At 34.0% G+C, this 18,866-nt stretch overlaps 1 protein-coding gene across 1 annotated transcript in view; it reads right to left on the reverse strand.

Annotated features, from left to right (window-relative positions):
• Window positions 1–8,457: 8,457 nt before the first annotated feature.
• Window positions 8,458–18,866, reverse strand: part of LOC106470796 (ADP-ribosylation factor-like protein 3) — a 26,387-nt gene continuing 15,978 nt past the window's right edge. Inside the window, exon 4 of the mRNA XM_013931361.2 lies at window positions 8,458–9,255. The gene's annotated coding sequence lies outside the window, so the exon portion shown is untranslated. The remainder of the gene's footprint in view (window positions 9,256–18,866) is intronic.

The raw sequence follows: 18,866 nt of genomic DNA on the forward strand, positions 1-18,866 counted from the left end.
AAAAGATAAGAGGTTCTTATTTTATATTCTAGCTTGTCAATATCGGTAATTTGAGTTTCTAATTCGTACGAGACTATAGGCTTAATTTTTAACATCACAAACATCTAATTTGAACCAGTGCTTCTTTCAACATGCCACGTGACACACAAACATCGATGTTTAACTGTGTTTTTTAATATTTACTTTTAAATTAAGAAATTCAGTAATGTATAGCACTGAAAATTTGAATTAAAAATATATAGTTTGAAACCAAACTTACTGACATAAATTAATAAGAATAGTAGTTCAACAAAATTTTGAGTTCCAGTCAACAAACGCGATGACATGGTCTTTCACCCGTGATCCGTTCAGTTGTAGGATATTGAAAATGTTTTTTTTTTTCAGAATTCGTGAAACGTTTCTGAGAGTAAACTGATAAGTAATAATAAGTTGAAAGTTCAGTATTGCTCTGATTTAAAACATCCTAACACCTTTTTACATACACTCTCGCGATCGGCTACATTGTACCAGAAATGAGATGCTTACAACAGTACATAGAGAATTAGACTAAACATTTCCTGGAAAACCGGATGACTTTCATGATGTCACTAAACTACCTTTATATATATCACTCATTCGATTACACCACCATTACCAGTTTGCCACTGAAGAAGAAAAGTCCACCTTTCGAAAGCACTCGGGTTATAGGGTTTTTATTCATTTCTGTCAAGACTTCTTGAACCTACGTGTTTTTCTAACATCAAGAACGTACCACAGCAGCTTTAGTTACTACAGTTCTCCTGTGTTTTACTGTACACCTAATGAAGTTAATATTTATCATTACCGAGAAAACTAAACAATCATAAAGCCAGGGTAAACCTTCTTTAAGTTTCCTGTACTCTCATGGAAAGCTTTATCACCTCATGGTCTTGTTCGAGCTATTCAAAAACAAGATATATTTCAACCAATATTGTAGCAGACTTTCATATCTTATCTGTCTGGGGAGCTCATGGTCTTGTTCAGCTATTCAAAAACAAGATATATTTCAACCAATATTGTAGCAGTCTTTCATATCTTATCTGTCTGGGGAGCTCATGGTCTTGTTCCAGCTATTCAAAAACAATATAAATTTCAACCAATATTGTAGCAGACTTTCATATCTCATCTGTCTGGGGAGCTCATGGTCTTGTTCCAGCTATTCAAAAACAAGATATATTTCAACCAATATTGTAGCAGACTTTCATATCTTATCTGTCTGGGGAGCTCATGGTCTTGTTCCAGCTATTCAAAAACAAGATATATTTCAACCAATATTGTAGCAGTCTTTCATATCTCTATCTGTCTGGGGAGCTCATGGTCTTGTTCCAGCTATTCAAAAACAAGATATTTCAACCAATTTTGTAGCAGACTTTCATATCTTATCTGTCTGGGGAGCAGTTTGTGTACTTGCGGCTTATACTTATTTAGAAGACTCACATTTGCACAGATGACTGAAATATGTGTAAATTGTTACCAACCGCTTTCTGGGCAAGATGTTCCTAAAGCTAGATAGCCCATCAGACAGTCTTCAGTTACCTCAGGTTTTAGTGGAAGGTGTGGAGAGGAAGATACATCCTGGAACATGCAGTAAGAATCTCGGAGTAGACCAATGAAATATGTCCAAGAACTGTATCCCACTTGTAGTCGTCAAGAAATTTAAGACTATTTGTGAAAACCGTAAAACTTCTCTGTGCATTGAACTGATTAATAATTGGGTAATGTTTACTGCTACTTTTTAGAATACAGAAGAATGATGCAGTTATTAATTTCTAGGGCAATAGTAATTTGACCTAAGCATGTAAAATATTCTTTTTACAGGTAACTTATCATTACGGGGGTCTGGGGTGCAAAGTTTTACTTGTCCTCATTCTCCAGTGATCAGTTTTTATTTTGCTACTCATTAAGAAAAACAACTACATTCTCGTTACCAGAAGCAATGAGTTTGTTTTTTGTTTTCATTTCGCGCAAAATTACACGAGGGCTATCTGCGCTAGCCGTCCCTAATTTAGCAGTGTAAGACTAGAGGGAAGGCAGCTAGTCATCACCACCCACCGCCAACTCTTTCACCAACGAATAGTGGGATTGACCGTCACTTTATAACGCCCTCGCTGCTGAAAGGGCGAGCATGTTTGGTGGGACGAGGATTCGAACCGGCGACCCTCAGACTGTGAATCGAGCGCCCTAACCACCCGGCCAGAAGCAATGAGAGGAACTGTCATGAGTGTGTTGGAATACTGTTTAAAAAGGTGTTCTACATCTTTATATGCGTGTGCTGATGTTCCCTTACTGACGCTATTATAGATAGTCGTTTTTTTTTTTAAATTGGCTTTGCATTTCTTTGCTACTTCACTATACAAATATCTTTTCTCAGATATACACTCCAGCCGAAATTCTACCTGTGGCAACAGTGCGTTATTGAATAATAGTGAATTCTCCGTGAACTAAATAAATATGTGCTAATCATGTTGCCTACCTCAACTCCTACTGTATTGTTTGTTTTAAGTTAAGCACAAAGCTACACAATGGGATATCTGTGCTCTGCCCACCACGGGTATCGAAACCCGGATTATATAAACTGTAAATTAAAATAATTTTGTCGTAATACCCAATATTTCTTTCATTGTACAAAAATATGTAAATCACACCATTTTATACTTAAAATACTTTTTGTAATCTATTTAATAATTTTTTTTCTATTTTTACCTCTACACTAACAAAAATTTTAATTGTATATTATTACCATCATTATATATGCTACTTCAGATTATAACTACACCTTATATTTTTGATATGTATATACATATGCAAGGTGGGGAAAAGTAACTTTTTCCCATAGATTTTATATTTTAAAGATATAACATTCAACTAGTAATGGGTAATCTTATTCTCAAAGACTTTTATAATTATTCTAATTTGCATTGGTTGGTTTTGAATGAATAACAGTTTAAACTATATATTATTTCTCAAGGCTTGGGGCAAGATACTTTTGTATATACGTTTCTTACAGTAAATTAATATTTTCCAATTTTCAGTTTGTCAAAATATACAAATTCAGTGATAATGTTTGAATCATTATATTATTTAAATTTTTCAAAAATTTAATTAAATTTATTTTTGTATAGCATTTAGTATTTTACGCCTTAACAGTACTTTTTGTAAAACATGGGCTACACAGTCAAGTCAGAGACCCCCAAGGTTCAGGTAGCCATCCCCCAATTTAGGGAAGGCCACCAGTCAGCAGTATCTGCCACATTTGAGGCTACTCTTAACGTAAAAAACGAATTGACTGTCGCTGTTATAACCCCCACCATCAAAGCTGAAAGTAATGTGTGTTTGTTGGCATAATGTGGCTCAAACCTTGGCCTTATTGCACTACAATCCAACCCTTTACAAATGTTTTTTTGTTTATTAGATTAATAACCACAGATTAAATTCTAGTGAAAATTGTAATTCAATGTTATCAAGTTAGTAGAATAAAGTCAGCCTCAGGAATAACATGTTTTTAATTTTACATTTCATGCAAGATTTCATTTTTTTGGGTTCAATACACATCTTTTATTAGATATTTTCAGTACTAATTTGAGACACAAAAACTGTTACTCAAAAATAAAAAGTAATGCATATGTAACAAAATATAAGCAATAAGTTAAGACAGACACAAATTCACAGTTTACATTGTTGTTTATTTCTATGTAGTGATAACTGCAATCATCTTTTTTTTATGTCCAAGATTATAGCTTCTAACCAGCTGAAGAAAAGCTAATTAAATGTGCTACTCTTGTATTTGGAAAAATAAAACCTGACACAATGCTAAAATATTTTTGAAAAATCAGAACTTTAAAGTAAAATATTATAAACTAAAAAACTTAATAATGAACATACTTGACTATTTTTAAGTGTAGCCAAAGAAAATATTATGAATGAACTTTTAATTTATGAAATGTACAACATAAACAAACACCAACTGAAAGGGACATAAAACCATATTACAAGGTTGTGTTTGGAAACAGAACAAGGTACTCTAATTTAGATAGTAATCATATAAAATGATTAAAAATTAAACAAGAACTACACATAATCCAGGAGGATCAATGCAGCAAAACTTCCAATCTGTTGTTATAAACAGTGAAACTGATTTCAGATATTCAATGTGCTACAAACTGTATTTTCACATACAACCTGTTAAGTTTTTTTTATTGGCTTTCGACAGAATATTACTTACTGAAACTTAATGATAATAATTTTAATTTTTTCTAAAGAATGACTTCAATACAATTATTAAGTACATAACAGTATAAAGATCCAATAATGACTAGATTTACAAGTGATCACATTTACATTTTCATAACTTTTGTAAGCTGGTTTATAGAATGTTGCCCGAATGTTAATAAAATTTTTCACCCACTTTTCTACAGGCTTATCTATTTAATAATTAAAGTTATGTATACTGCTAAAACTTGTATTAAAAATCTATTTAATATTTTGTATGTACTTTACCTGAAAACAATCATTGGTCAAAAGTATTCAAAGAAACTCATGCATGATTTGGAACAAAGAGGATTTGTATTACTAAATATACTTTCATTGGTTTTTAGAATGAAGCATCATATGACATCACATGGAATACAGTTTTGGAGTTTTATGCACATATACATATATATAAAACTACTTACCAAAGAAAATAAGCCAGTGATACATACACATACATCTAGTTTATAACATTAGGTCGTGTATATTTTTTAAAAGAAGCAAATTATTAGCACTGAATTATGTACAAGTTGACTTATATCAATCTTGTGACATGTTTGATTACTCATTCATTAATGATTTTGTTTGAGCTGTTACATAGTACAGTACTGCCATCTAGTACCACAATCAGATGGCAGAAAAGAGGATTGAATTATAAAATCATTAAAAAAGCTTAAAGAACAGCTGTTACCAGAAATTTATTAAGATATAGACACTACGAAACCTTGCAAACTAATTATTTTTATCAGAGTTGTTGATATTCAACAAGCCAAGCACCAGTTTTAAATATCTTGTGAAGTCAACATTAGTGATCTAAACAAAGGCATTTGCTGGAAAAAAAGTACAAAACTATATCATCAGTAGTTATATGTAATTTACAATTCATTCAAAACAAACATCTATAAAGAAAAAATTTCTTAAAAATGAACGTCAACTGTTTGTTAGAGGAATTTCTGCAAGAAGTATGCTACACATTTAATGTTCTAAGCAAAAGTTATTTTCCAATTACCATTGAGATAGACTTGCTAAAGAATGGACTCTATCTCTATAGTAAAAAACAAAACGAAAATCAGAATAACCCCTGTATCGTCAAATTAATATTCTTTTTAAATGTTAATAAGCACTTGACTGTGTATCATCACACCTTCACATCACTATCTTTTTTACATATTCCATAAAGTTGACTTTTCATTCCCAAGTGATTAAAATTTCTAAAATATAACCTAAATTAAAATCAGTTGGATCTCCATCATTTTATCTTATTCGTATTTCATGAATTACACATTTAAGACCCCTTCCACTAATTACAGCTATATTTGTAGTAAAATTCTATTATTGTGACTTACAGATGGACTTGAACTATATCAAATGTTGGTACAATGGCTTTCCTGAACACCCAGCATCACATAAAACTAAGATACAAACTACAATGCAAGTGGCATAAAATGTACTTTAAAATTAGTAAATCATATTGTTAAAAACCATTATGCCTGTTTTGGCATAAGTTGTTAAAATATTTTTTTTAGTAATTTTCCATTTTAATTATGAATAATAATAATAAAAATAAAGCAGCCTATAACTCAAAATGTATAGTTTTCTCAATCTGGGCAGTTTGCCATCATGCCCGTTTTGGTACGAATGGTGTTTTTAAAGGATGTTGTTCCATGTTAATACACTCCACTTGATTTGGAAACAATTACATGAACAATAAAACAAATAAAAAACTCTAAAACCCAAACACTTTTGAAAGTTAAACCTTTTTTCATCAGGAACAGCTTACCGTCATGAAGACAGGCCAAGATATAGGGTTTCATATTTTTGTCTTTAATTAATTTTTTAACCCAACATCTCACGTGAGCTATGATAAAGATATCTGTGTAGAGAGATTTCTTGAATAATGAAAAAAGGTACGGTATTGGTGGCTCATTACCATATTGCATTATTCCAGAAGCTTCTGTAACACTGAGGAAGAAAATTCTAGTGGAAATGGAGGAGCAACATGAAAATTCTGTCTGATTGGCTAGAGACGTTTTGAGGTGGGGATGTAGAAAGAACAAGAACACTCTATAAATCAAGTAAAGAAGGTGAGTCAGGCATCAAGGTTAATATATAAACAGTACGTAAACGTCATGTTAAATGTTAGATGAGTTCCTAAAGCATCGTGGTCACCTTGACTAATTTCTCATTATGCAAATCCTGTAACAGTACAGTTCAAGGTTAATACATAAACATCATGTTAAATGTTAGAGTGAATCCAATGAGTTCGTAAAGCATCGTGGTCACCTTGACTAATTTCTCATTATTCAAATCCTGTAACAGTACAGTTCAAGGTTAATACATAAACATCATGTTAAATGTTAGAGTGAATCCAATGAATTCGTAAAGCATCGTAGTCACCTTGACCAATTTCTCATTATGCAAATCCTGTAACAGTACAGTTTAAAGTCAATATTATGATTATTATGCAGGAAATGATGTGATTGAGTACTTTCAGCTGTGTAACCTTAATTTGTTTCAAGTTGGGGAAAACCCTAACTCCAGAAAAGTTTATCATTAGTATCTGGTACCCGTGTTTTACATAGCACACAAGTATTTAAGTTCATCTTGCCGAGTGTTTGATTTTTACAACATTATCTGCTACTTTTCAGAACATGAAAGGTTAAATAAAACTACTGATTTCAAGAATAGTACTAATTTTTGACCTAGGTATCTAAGATACTCTTTTTATAGGACTCTGATTATGATGGGGGCTGGGGGGGGGGCAAAATTCATGGTATAAGATTTTTTTGTCACTCACGAGTGAGTTCTAGTTAGAGTATTCAGTTTTATTTTTTTAATATTTTTCTTTAAAAATAAATATTTTCACTACTGGATGAAGATAATGAATGTAAGTTTATATTGTGGGGTCTAACACTCATATTTGCTAATAATGGTCATAATGTTCCCTCACACATGCAAGGATTTTTTAATAGAGGTTAAAGTGTGACTGTTGTTACCTCTTTTACCAAGGTACTTTTTACATCATGCTGTAGTTCCACATAAGGTTTACTGTCTTGTCTTTCTTATGCAAAGTTATGTTTATTAACTTTGTTGTAGTTTTGAAATATCATCCAGGGTAAAAAGATACCATTGTTACATTCTATCTTTTTGATGTTAAAATCTGCAAAACTATTACACAGTTTTTATTGAATATAAATATATATATATAATTATGAGATAATATAGATTTTATAAATGCAATGCAAAATCCAATCCAACAAAATATAAAATAAGTATCAATTAAAATCTTCGGTGATATAAGAACAATAAACATTCAATGCAGAAAATTACCAACAGGATAAAAAGGATTAAATGCATATAGAATCATGAGGATTTAAAAGTTGCCAAAGATATTGGAAAGTTTCTCTTTCTGAATTAGCAATTTACACATACATTTTATTCATCAGCATACCTACAGATCTCAAATATATACTGCTTTGGTTCTGGGATGCAAAAAAAAAGTTATTTAAAAATAAGCAGATATATAACATAGCTAAGAATAAAATCGTCCTTTTTTTTTATATAAGTAGCATCTACTATTTCAAAAACTCCAAACATATCAAACTGGAACTTTATGGTAACAATTATCTTTGTATAATTCATCATGCAAGTCACTCCACAGATATCTGATCTTACGTGTAATTCTGAACGACATTTTGAAAGTACTGTATAAATGCAAATTAAAGATACATTAACTATCCTTGAAGATAAACTGTAAACATAAAAAAACATCACCAATACCTACATTAACAACAAACTTACACACAGAAATTACACATTTTTTTTTGTGATATGTTCAGTAAAAACTCTACCAGAAATGATTAACAGTACCATTTTGTAAACAAAGTGATATGTTTTCTACAGCTAACAAACTTATACTTCACTACCTGGTTACTCAACAAAACTTATACTTCCCTACCTGGTTACTCAACAAAACTTATACTTCCCTACCTGGTTACTCAACATACCGTACTGAAATAAAGAAAATTAAAAATACTATTTTGTCTTCAATGAACTGCTAGAAACTGAATTTTTTTATAAAAAATATTTTTTATTTAAGTACCACTAGTTTTGAATATGAATTTATTTTATGGGCCATACCAAACATGAATTATTAAAACAGTTTAAATTGCATGTTATTGCTTTTTAAAATTTTTGTAGACCAATTAGTCCAAATAAATAGGAAAATAAAACCTTGTTTCAGGTAAGCTCACAAGATTCTTTGCTGAACCAGTTGTTATTCTCACTTTTTATAATCACTATTATATATAAGACATATATATATATATGATCTGTGACATAAATAACAGTTTTTTTTCAAAGTGCACTGTACAGATTAGGATAGCTTATTTTAAAATAATTAAACTGAAATTTACAATTAGGGTAATATTACAAGTTCTCTTGTGGACATGTGATCTGTTTAAAACAGATACAACAAAAACAATGAAATTAATTTTCATTTTTAAATACAATGTAATTTTAGTCATGTAATAAAAATAAATATACAAGAGTTAGAGGAAGCTTTAATGCACCTTAACTTATCAAAGTACTAAGTTACATATGTTTCTCTTTGAAGAGGAGATTCCACAAATCTTTGAAATTATATCTTAATTTCAAGCGCATGCCATCAGATTCTTTCCACTCACTCAGTCTGTAAAACGGAAAAGTTCTCATGCTATACTTATAGAATTTATGCAAAAAAAATAATGCTTACATTAATTTACTTTCAAGTTCAATCTTAAAACTTGCATTGTTGTAAAAACTGATTGTATTTTATTTCCTACAACACCAGGTTGACACAAGCTGTTTTGCAGCATCAACTGTACAATGGTAAGGAAATTCTGAAGGGACCTGGAGAGGCAAAACTTCAACCTTGTGACCTTGTTCAAGAAGATCCACTGTTCCAAGGGCTTCAGAAACTTCTTTAGCAGAAAGTGCACCACTTATATCCTGCAGACAAATAAAATAGTAACAGTTAAGTTATACAAATCATTACATATATTTGCTAACAGAACCCATCAATTCATAATTATTTTGTAATAACATGCTTAGGTTTTATCTATTCATATTCTATTAAACTTGAAGTGTTTGTGGAATACAAATACAAAGTAAATGCATATTTAATGGTTTTCAGGAAGCACGTTTTTATGTGAAAAAAAATTAGGTGACTTAATGTTAAGAAAGAAATATATATAAACAAGTAGGATATGTTAATGAATTAATGCTAATAAGAAATTCCCAACCATACGTAGTATGAGCAATTAACAGACGAAACTGAAGAAGCAAGGTAAGGACTTGTGAAAAGAAACTGAAGACAACAGTGAGACTGAAATGAAATAACCCCTGACAATGACGAAGCCATCGAGGTAAAAGAACCTATACTAGAAGAGGATGTTGTTCTAGATGATAAAGTCGTAACTACTAAAAATATTCAAGTTAGCGACCCTAGTAATGAAAGTAGAATACTAACACAAGAAAATGTACCAAGTACACCAGTAACAACGCAAACCAATAAAGTGACGCATAGTTACAACAATAGCAGATGAGCCAGAATTATAGCTTACACTCAAGACAAGGAGAGTAAGATTTAACCCTCAAGTTATTACACATACACCTAAAAGTGATGTGAAAGTAATTAACAATGACTCAAATATAATAAAAGCATTCAATAATATGATAGATTGTCTGAAGAGATATGACTAGGATAAGATTGTGTTTAATAATGCAGTATCATATTGTTATGCGTACTAGCAGCAAACATATTCATAGGTATACCAGGATCCTTATGGTACTGAAATTTAGAATTGCAACAAGACAAAATGTAAGTATTATTCCTGTGAAAACAACATAGGCATTGTATCCAACGAAGAAAGTAATTTTATATTATCTGGAGATAAATGGATAATTGTCGCGGACATACCGTTTTCACAGTATGTTTGATTGTTAATCCATTTACAAGAAGAATCGGTAACAATCGAGAAATCATTTGACGTTGATACTCGCATTAGCTTTTATGCAGGAAGTGGAGAAAATATGATGTCATATCATATTACACATCATAGAATAACTATCTTAAAATTGGTTAGAATATTACAGAAAGGACTAACTGAAAATTACAAGACTATTTAATCAATATCATGATGAGATAGATGATCTATTACTGGAACTAAACAATATAACAGACAGTGTTTCTATATCCAATCGTAATGTAGAGAAACATGGTTTAATTTATAAAGGCAGAAATGTTCTAAAATTGTTACTTGGAACCGCAACCATGGTTGATTTAGCAGAATTACATAAAAAGTTTGACCAGCAAAGACAAATTTCTAAAGAAATAATCCAGGCGACTATTAAGAATTCTTTGAATCATTCATTTGAATTCCATGATCAAGAAATAAGAAAGGTATCCAGAGCACTAGTAAATATCACTAGTGCATTACCCCTCTCACCCCGGGTAACCTTTACTGTGCATGAGACAAGGTTTTAATGTCTTACATTCAAAATTTTATCAAACCACTTTTTGTTTATGTTATACCAATTAGAATAGCATAAAATATTAGCTAATAATCCATATTTTAATAGTATACAGGTTTTACGTTCTTAATTTTACAAGGCAATATTTAAAAATATCCTGAATTTCCACTAGTGTGACCCACATGACACATTTTGTCTTAGCATGTCATCATCTCTATTTTATCCATCACCCCTCGAAAATGTATGAAACTAAAGTAAAATACTCTCTATAAAATCATTATTGCTCAAACAAACCATAATTTTTATAGCCTTCAATTTTTTGGTTACAGAGCTATCAAACTCCTGCTCTGAGAACCTGATTCGACTCCAGACAAATATGGCAGTAATCCAGAAGTTAACATTTTCTACCACCAAAAATGTATTTCCAATTGGTACTTCTCACCCATAGCTATCTCGACCTTCATTTGCCCTTTAGGCATTGGTAAACTTTTTAAGAGCACACCAAACTTTTATACCACAATATTTTTTGCATCATTGCAGCAACATGTGCTGCTCATGTGACCACCCTCCACCAATCCCATTGCACCCTCTACCCTTACAGCACAACCCTCACTTTCAAGAAATGGCATATACAAACAACAAAACACCAGAAAATCAGTGGGGAGGAAGGGTGGGAAGTGGGTAAGTGGAGGTAAGTACCTATTGAAAATACATTTTCAGTATTCGAAAATGTTATCTTCCGAAACAGTACTACCTCTGCCCCGCCATAGCCAGAGAGCGACCACTATAAGAAAAGCAGGTGTGCCACAATTAAAATATGAGGCACGCCTTGGGGTATAGCAATACTTCTGGAATAAGTATGCTCTTCACCTAGTAAATAAGATGACACATAGAGTGGAAACAAATAAATATGTGGCTAGGGCTAGAGGACCATATATGACTAGGCCAAGTGCAGTCCACACAGGCAGTAAACATCCAGAGGAAGCACCTTGGGATATGACATATTATGACAAGTGAGGTCTAAGGATAAAGACAACATGGAAGCACCTTGCATAAGTTTGTAAGATCAACAAGTGTAGTCTGCCCCAGGAAAAGCACCTTGGTATACATTGGATTATGTCAAGTGTGGTCCAACCGGGCAGAAAACATCCAGTGGAAGCACCTTGCATAATATATTTCATGCAATATTGTGTGTATAATATGCAGCATAACAACAATAGGTAAAATCTACAAGTGTGGTCCGCCCAGGCAAAAACATCCTGGGGAAGCACCTTGGATTGATATCAAGATAGCCAAGTGAGGTCCACCCAGGCAAAAACATCAGAGGGAACCCCCTTGGTATACATTGGATTATGTCAAGTACGGTCCATCTGGGTAGAAAACATCCAGTGGAAGTGCCTTGCATAATAGATTTCATGCCATATTGTGTGTATAATATGAAGCATAACGATGGTATCCCTATTCTCATCAAGTGAGTAGATATACAAAACCCACTCATGAGGAAATCTCCATGGTCCACCACTCCAGCGACTGGGAACTGGAATTGGGAGGTTCGGAGGAATGACCAACCAGAGACAGTGCAATGGGTGACTACGTTTTGCTATTTTGAAAAGCAGAAAGACCCGGATTGTAAGAATCATGGGTCAATAGGGATGGGCAAAAATCCCTATCTGCTTTACTCATGAAGTCCATGAGTGATGGTCCTCAGGATGTGTGTGTGTATATATATATATATGATAGATAGTTATTGATAAAAAAAGTGATATATAGATATAGATACACCACCAAGAAAAAAAGAGGAAAAAATAATAATATGATGACGTTTCTCCTGATCTCTCTCCTATTACAGTAACAGGTTGGGTTCATCAACTCCTACACCTGGCGTATTTGGATGTGTCCCTGGCTGTTTAACTTCTACATATTGTTTCTTCACTCCTAATTCATCACCTAACTCTGTCTTTAGCTGCTTGACTCTGCCATTGTTGGGGGGGGGATCGTTCAGACCAGGATGCAGATAACTCCCTAAACTTTCATCACTCTTTCTCTACACAACTTTGCTGTTTCTTCTTCAGGCAGATGTTGTCTCCCTCCTGTGGCAATTCTACACATGTCTGTCACTGGGGTGAAGGAATGCCATGGAACAATGAGACAGGAACGAGAACATCAAAAGGAAACAGCACAAGCTACAGAACAGAACAGGGAACAAACTGGACAAAGGAGATGATCTGGAAACGAATGGGAATACAGGTGGGAAAAAGAAGGAAAGGAAAAAGGAGAAAAGGCAAAACAACCTACCTGGGTAGCCAAAGTCTAGGGAAGGAATGATGGATCCAGATAATGAAAAACATATGAGGAATGATAATGGATGTCATAAAAATCAGAATGACAAAGACCACATGCCAGAAGGGGTAGGACTGAGGTTGTAAGAGAAAATCTTACAAGGAAAAATATTACAATGGGTTCAAAGGGAGAACCAGACAAGACAGGAAAAACACTATGGAGATCCCAATCTGGCAGAACAAAGGAAACATGTCAAATGGACCAGATGAAAGAAATGGAACAACCCAGGGAAAAGAAACTTTCTGGAAGAGGGAGAAAGGAGGAAGTTCAACAGTGCAGCTCTATAAAGAGCAACAATTGAAACAGACAATTCCTAAACAAACAACTAGATGATGAGCTGGGACAGGTGATGAACATAAGTAGTGGAGGGATGGAAGCCCTGGGAAAAAGACCAGTGACCAAAGCAAGACTTATGCTCTTGGTACATAGACAATGAGAAAGGGTAAACAGTGTAGGCAAGGAAAAGTGTGACACTAGAGGCGAGTCCCTGAGCTGAGGCATGGGACCAGATAAAAGACACTAAAAGATACAGTATGGTAATGTTGGAATGAAAAATGACCTATTGTGGTGGACAGAGGAGCAAACAGGGCAGAGAAAGGGGCAGGGTCTGTTGCTCCATGAAGGGCCAGAGCAGAGGGAACCACACATGAGTGGCCAATACAGAAGATCCAACAGAGCACAAGAAGGTTTGGTTCTGAATAAGGGGAAAAGACCCAGAAGATGAGTCAAATCGAAGGGTAGGCATACAGGTGAAGACTCCTCTAATCTTGACTGAAAACATCTATTTCCACAGCTGAAGGGTGGGAACTGAAGACTAAAAGGAAGAAAGTGTGGCATACCAGTGAATGAGAAACACATACAAATATGCAGTGTTCTCTGTTGAGAACACACCCACAGAAAAATGTGAGGATGAAGAGACCACTCTGTGGAGAACCCGGTGGGGATGCAATAAGAGATCGACCACAAGAATCAGAACTCGGGGACCATGACCCGTCAGAATAGTCACTTCAAGGTCATTGGCCCAACAGACAAAATCCAGAGTCTGACCAGACAGAGATCGGTAAGCAGTTCCCCCTTTCTTGGTAATATAGCTAATGATAGTGGAATTCCAGAGAGAACCAAAACCATTCTCCCCTACAGGAAAGGGAGGATACAGAGCCTAATGAACTGCCAAGTTATCAGGATGTGAATATGGAGAATAGCCTCCTTGCCTGACCACCGACCAAAAACCTCAGGGAAATCAAATAAAAGGGGATGGTCTAAGGGATCATGTGGGAAGTTCCACTGGTCGAGATGTATCCTATGAAGGAAATGCATGTGTGTCTAACCCAAGGGAATGAACATTTCCAAGGAAACCACAGCCCACAAGAGAGAGAACCTCCTGGACATAGAGAAAAGGAGAAGGTATGGCAAACGTTACTGTCCACTCAATATCCTGGAGTCAAAGTGGAAGAGGCTGGGCTCAACTAAAAAATGAAGTGAAGAGAACCCCCAGATGAATAAGATACTGTGAGGAGGTAGTAAAGGACTTCTACAACCAGAAAAGAAACCCACCTGAGAAGATTCTCGAAGAAGGAAGCAGCTGTGAGTGGCTGACCGGGCACAGGAAGAGGAGAGCAGAAGCCTGTCATCAATAAAATATGAGTCTGAAGACTCAATGAGTGAAGATGATGTGCAAAAGCATACCACTCCACAAAACACACACAGAGCTAAAGAAAGACCATCTGTGAGTGCCCAGAACAGGAACGCAAAATTCACCTAGAGGAAACAAAAAAGAACATGACACTGGGGCATAAAAACCCATCAAAGTGAGAGGTAGGACTCCATAGTGAAGTGACGTAACTGCAGATAAGTATTCGGCCAGGACAGATAAAAAAGGGACTTTAAACTCACAGGTAGACAAAGAAGGATGGGAGAAACTTCTGGTTGAGTGGGCTCCACACATTAGACAGCTCTGTTGTGTAGTAGGACACAAACAGACTGAGCAAGATGACTGGACAAGGTACAATCCCGAGGAGGAGATCTGGGAAGTGAGTAGAGGGAAGGCAAAATAGAGGTCAGAAACCCTCAAAGAAAACCCGTAAAAGAACAGAACTGTTGTGAAGTGCAGCTAAAAAGACAAACTAAATAAACTGAAGAAAGTACACATACACAGAACTAATGAACCAACAAAAACTTAGAAACGTGTAGTCTACACAGTGCTTAAAAGTAACACACTTGCAAAACTAAGAAAGTCAACCTAAAACAATAAGTAACACCTAAAGAACAAAACCAATAAAGAGACTGATAAGATAAACGACCCTTAAACATAGAACATAGAAATCGACTCAAAGAAACTATAAGACAAAGGACAGAAAAACAAAACTTACTCTAAAGAACATGAGAATAAAAATGCATGCAGTTAACAAAAACAAAGAATGACCCAAAACTTATCCCCAATTAGATGCAAGTAGCAGTAAAGATAACTTGTAAATAAATAACATTAACTGTGAAAAAATGTAAAATATCAAACCAAATTAATGCAAGAAACAAACTCTAAACAAAAGTTGTAAACTAAAGTAACCTAGATGGTAAAAGAAGTATAAAATTCGAACTTACACAACACTGACCTATGAAGACATGAATGATGTAAAATATCGAGTCTGGAAATTAGATCCATACACACGAGCTCACATAAGCTCATTGAACATGGGCATCTCTACAGGGAGTGTGAAAAACTTACCACAGATCTCCTGGGAAAAAGATAAATACCTATCTTGAAAGGAAATAATCGCCGCCCGAACATAAGACATGAACTTCCATGAATGAAAGTCTGTGCTTCCTCAGCAGATATCGTGAAACTTGAAACCGAAGCCTAGTGTTTTAACTGCTGTCTGCTTATGGTGGGAAAATTAACAACCACCATAAGAAACCCGAATTCATATGAACAAAATAGAAAATTGGGAAAAAGAAACATCTCAAAAACAAACAAATACAAACTTGAACTTGAAACTGATATTAATTAGTAATCAAACAAAATTAAAAATTGTGCAGTCACATCAAGAATGTAAAACACACATCTATTCATGAGAATGCCAATCGAGAAAGTGAGGATTTGCTGCCATTGGTAGATTTTTTAGCTCCTTCTACCCTTCCTAGAGGGCAAATGAAAATCGAGATAGCTATGGGTGAGATGAGGTTGTACTGTTTCAGAATCTACAAGAAGTTTGCCACAAAAACTCCTTGTCAGTATACTATTTCTAATCTCATCTAATAGTGTTTCTCTTAAGGTTCAATAACGTATAAAGTGAAGAATACTAACTATACTAAAGAAATAGTAGATTCTATAACATTCATAGTGGAACTACTGAAAAATATCTTAGAAGATTTTGACTGAGAGAATTTCTCATGTTAACTTATTTGATAACTAATGATGTGTCTACGTTGTTGAACATGATAGAAGGTGTTATTAATGAACATCTAGACTTTCAAAGTGAAGAATTCAATGATTTAGAGTTAGTGTTGTTTCAAGATAACCTTGAGAGTTGCGATATAAATGAACTGTTCAACAGTACATAAACAAAGAAGTTATTTGATCTGTATTCAGTTATTTCTGTGCGAGTTCTTTATACTTCCTCGAGTTGGTGGCTTGTGTGCTCTGCTCACAACAGCACCACCCAAAATCCAAATACATTTCTTTGTAACAAATGTAAAGTTGAATCCAATGATTAAACCCAGTAATCCCATGGGCTGCCTACACATCAGTTACAATACATTAGAAGTATTTGCATGTTAAAATTAACTATCATAAACAACTTAATTTAAGTAAGGAGACCTACTGGAACTGGGAAAGCTTTCTTCTATGAAATATTGTGCGATAATTTTACAAAGTACATGTAAAACATATTATTTTGAATAACAGTACAAAGAACCACTCACACACTTTTTGCAATCAAGTCAAATATATCACTGTACCCTATACTTTTGTACACAGAAATTTTTTATTGTATGGTGCTGTACTCTGTGGTATATGAATATACCATGCATTTCTATCTTCTTGCATTATAGTATTATTCATATCCTTCATGTCAGTAATCAAAACCCACTTGTTTAATGATGGAAAAAAAAGGTTTTAACAAAAACTGTGGTCATATCCTCCATGTCAGTAATCAAAACCCACTTGTTTAATGATGGAAAAAAAAGGTTTTAACAAAAACTGTGGTCATATCCTCCATGTCAGTAATCAAAACCCACTTGTTTAGTAATGGAAAAAAGATTTTATTAATTTGACTTTATCATCATTGCAGTGAGCAAGTTTCACAAGAAACAAAAGTTGGAGTTATTATGAAATCTAAAAGAGTCTGTATGCATTTCATTCTTCTCAGAGATAAAAATTATCCACTTAAAAGTAAGCTTTTGCCGTATAGAAGTTTGTGACAGATATTTTCACTAAACTCTCATTTTGATATTCAGAAACAGCTTCCTGATTAAAGTAATGGTTTCAGTTGTATATTGCACATGGAAGTTAACATGTGACATGCACTTTGTGTAATCAGAGTAAGTAAGTTTCATAATTTACTTTTTTTGAGGTATTGGTGATAACATTGTTTTTGTACATTTGCTTGATATTTCAGTTATCATAGTTAAGGTTCCACGAATAAATTGCAATAATGTAGAAAGCACATACATACTGAAAGAATTAATGTTATTAGAACACATAAAGTAATTTGGGTTCATCAACGTTCTGATTCATCAAAACATAGCTCATACATTTCTTCACTGATACTGATCTAGCATTTACATATTGTTTGTGCACTGGATGATGAACAGTGACTGCTTTGTAAAAATAATGTATCAGCTTAGTACGAGGAAGAAGAAAAATAAGAACACAACCTAAACTATAAGTTTCTGAAATTATGTTGTGAACTTGTAAGTACCATAAAAAGGCTAAGTACATACATTTAAGGCATCAGAAATTTCAAATGAAGGTGCAATACATTCATATATATATATATATATATATTAAAATCAATACATATTTCTTGTAAAAAATAACATTTATTAGCCTGAAGGAAATCTATGAGAGTATAGATACAAAAAATTACATTTTTAAAAACTATCATGCTTTGTATGCAAGTTATTATTTTCCTAATTTGAAAAATGTATTTCCAAACATACTTAACACTTCTGACACTTATAGGTATTTCTCGATCTTCATCTTTGCCATCCAAACATCATGTTCTCTTTCTCCAGTCTTTATACCCCACTCGACTGCCCTTGGCAATATCTAATTTGCAAAACTTTACACCAGCCCTCACACATCCTTTACGCAAGTACTGTATACAAGCACAGAATGTCGACAATATAATCACTTTTTTGAGACTTACCCTATCCTAGTCACTAACATCGGCTCTTAGTGGGGAGGAATGGAGGGAGAGTGTTAGCAGAGGTAAGTATGTTTGGAAATACATTTTCAGATTAGGAAAATGATAACTTCCAAAATATACACACCTCCACTGACAGTTATAGCTAGAATCCCACACTGAGAAGGCAGATGGGTAGGTGAGGGCATAGTTCATACAGAAAGCCTATGAATAAAACAAAGGTGTACCATGTGAAGTGGTACCAGGAACGTCAAGAGCCAGCACGAGCCCCGGGGCAAACATCCTCGCTGGGCCCCCTTTCTCTCTCTCTTTTTTTTAACATTTTCAAGATTTTATTAAAAAGAAGATCCAAAATTAGGACAGCAACGAGCTCATAAACCAGGT

The sequence above is a fragment of the Limulus polyphemus genome, unplaced genomic scaffold (genome assembly GCF_000517525.1).
Source record: "Limulus polyphemus unplaced genomic scaffold, Limulus_polyphemus-2.1.2 Scaffold4222, whole genome shotgun sequence".
Taxonomy (NCBI): Eukaryota; Metazoa; Arthropoda; class Merostomata; order Xiphosura; family Limulidae; genus Limulus; species Limulus polyphemus.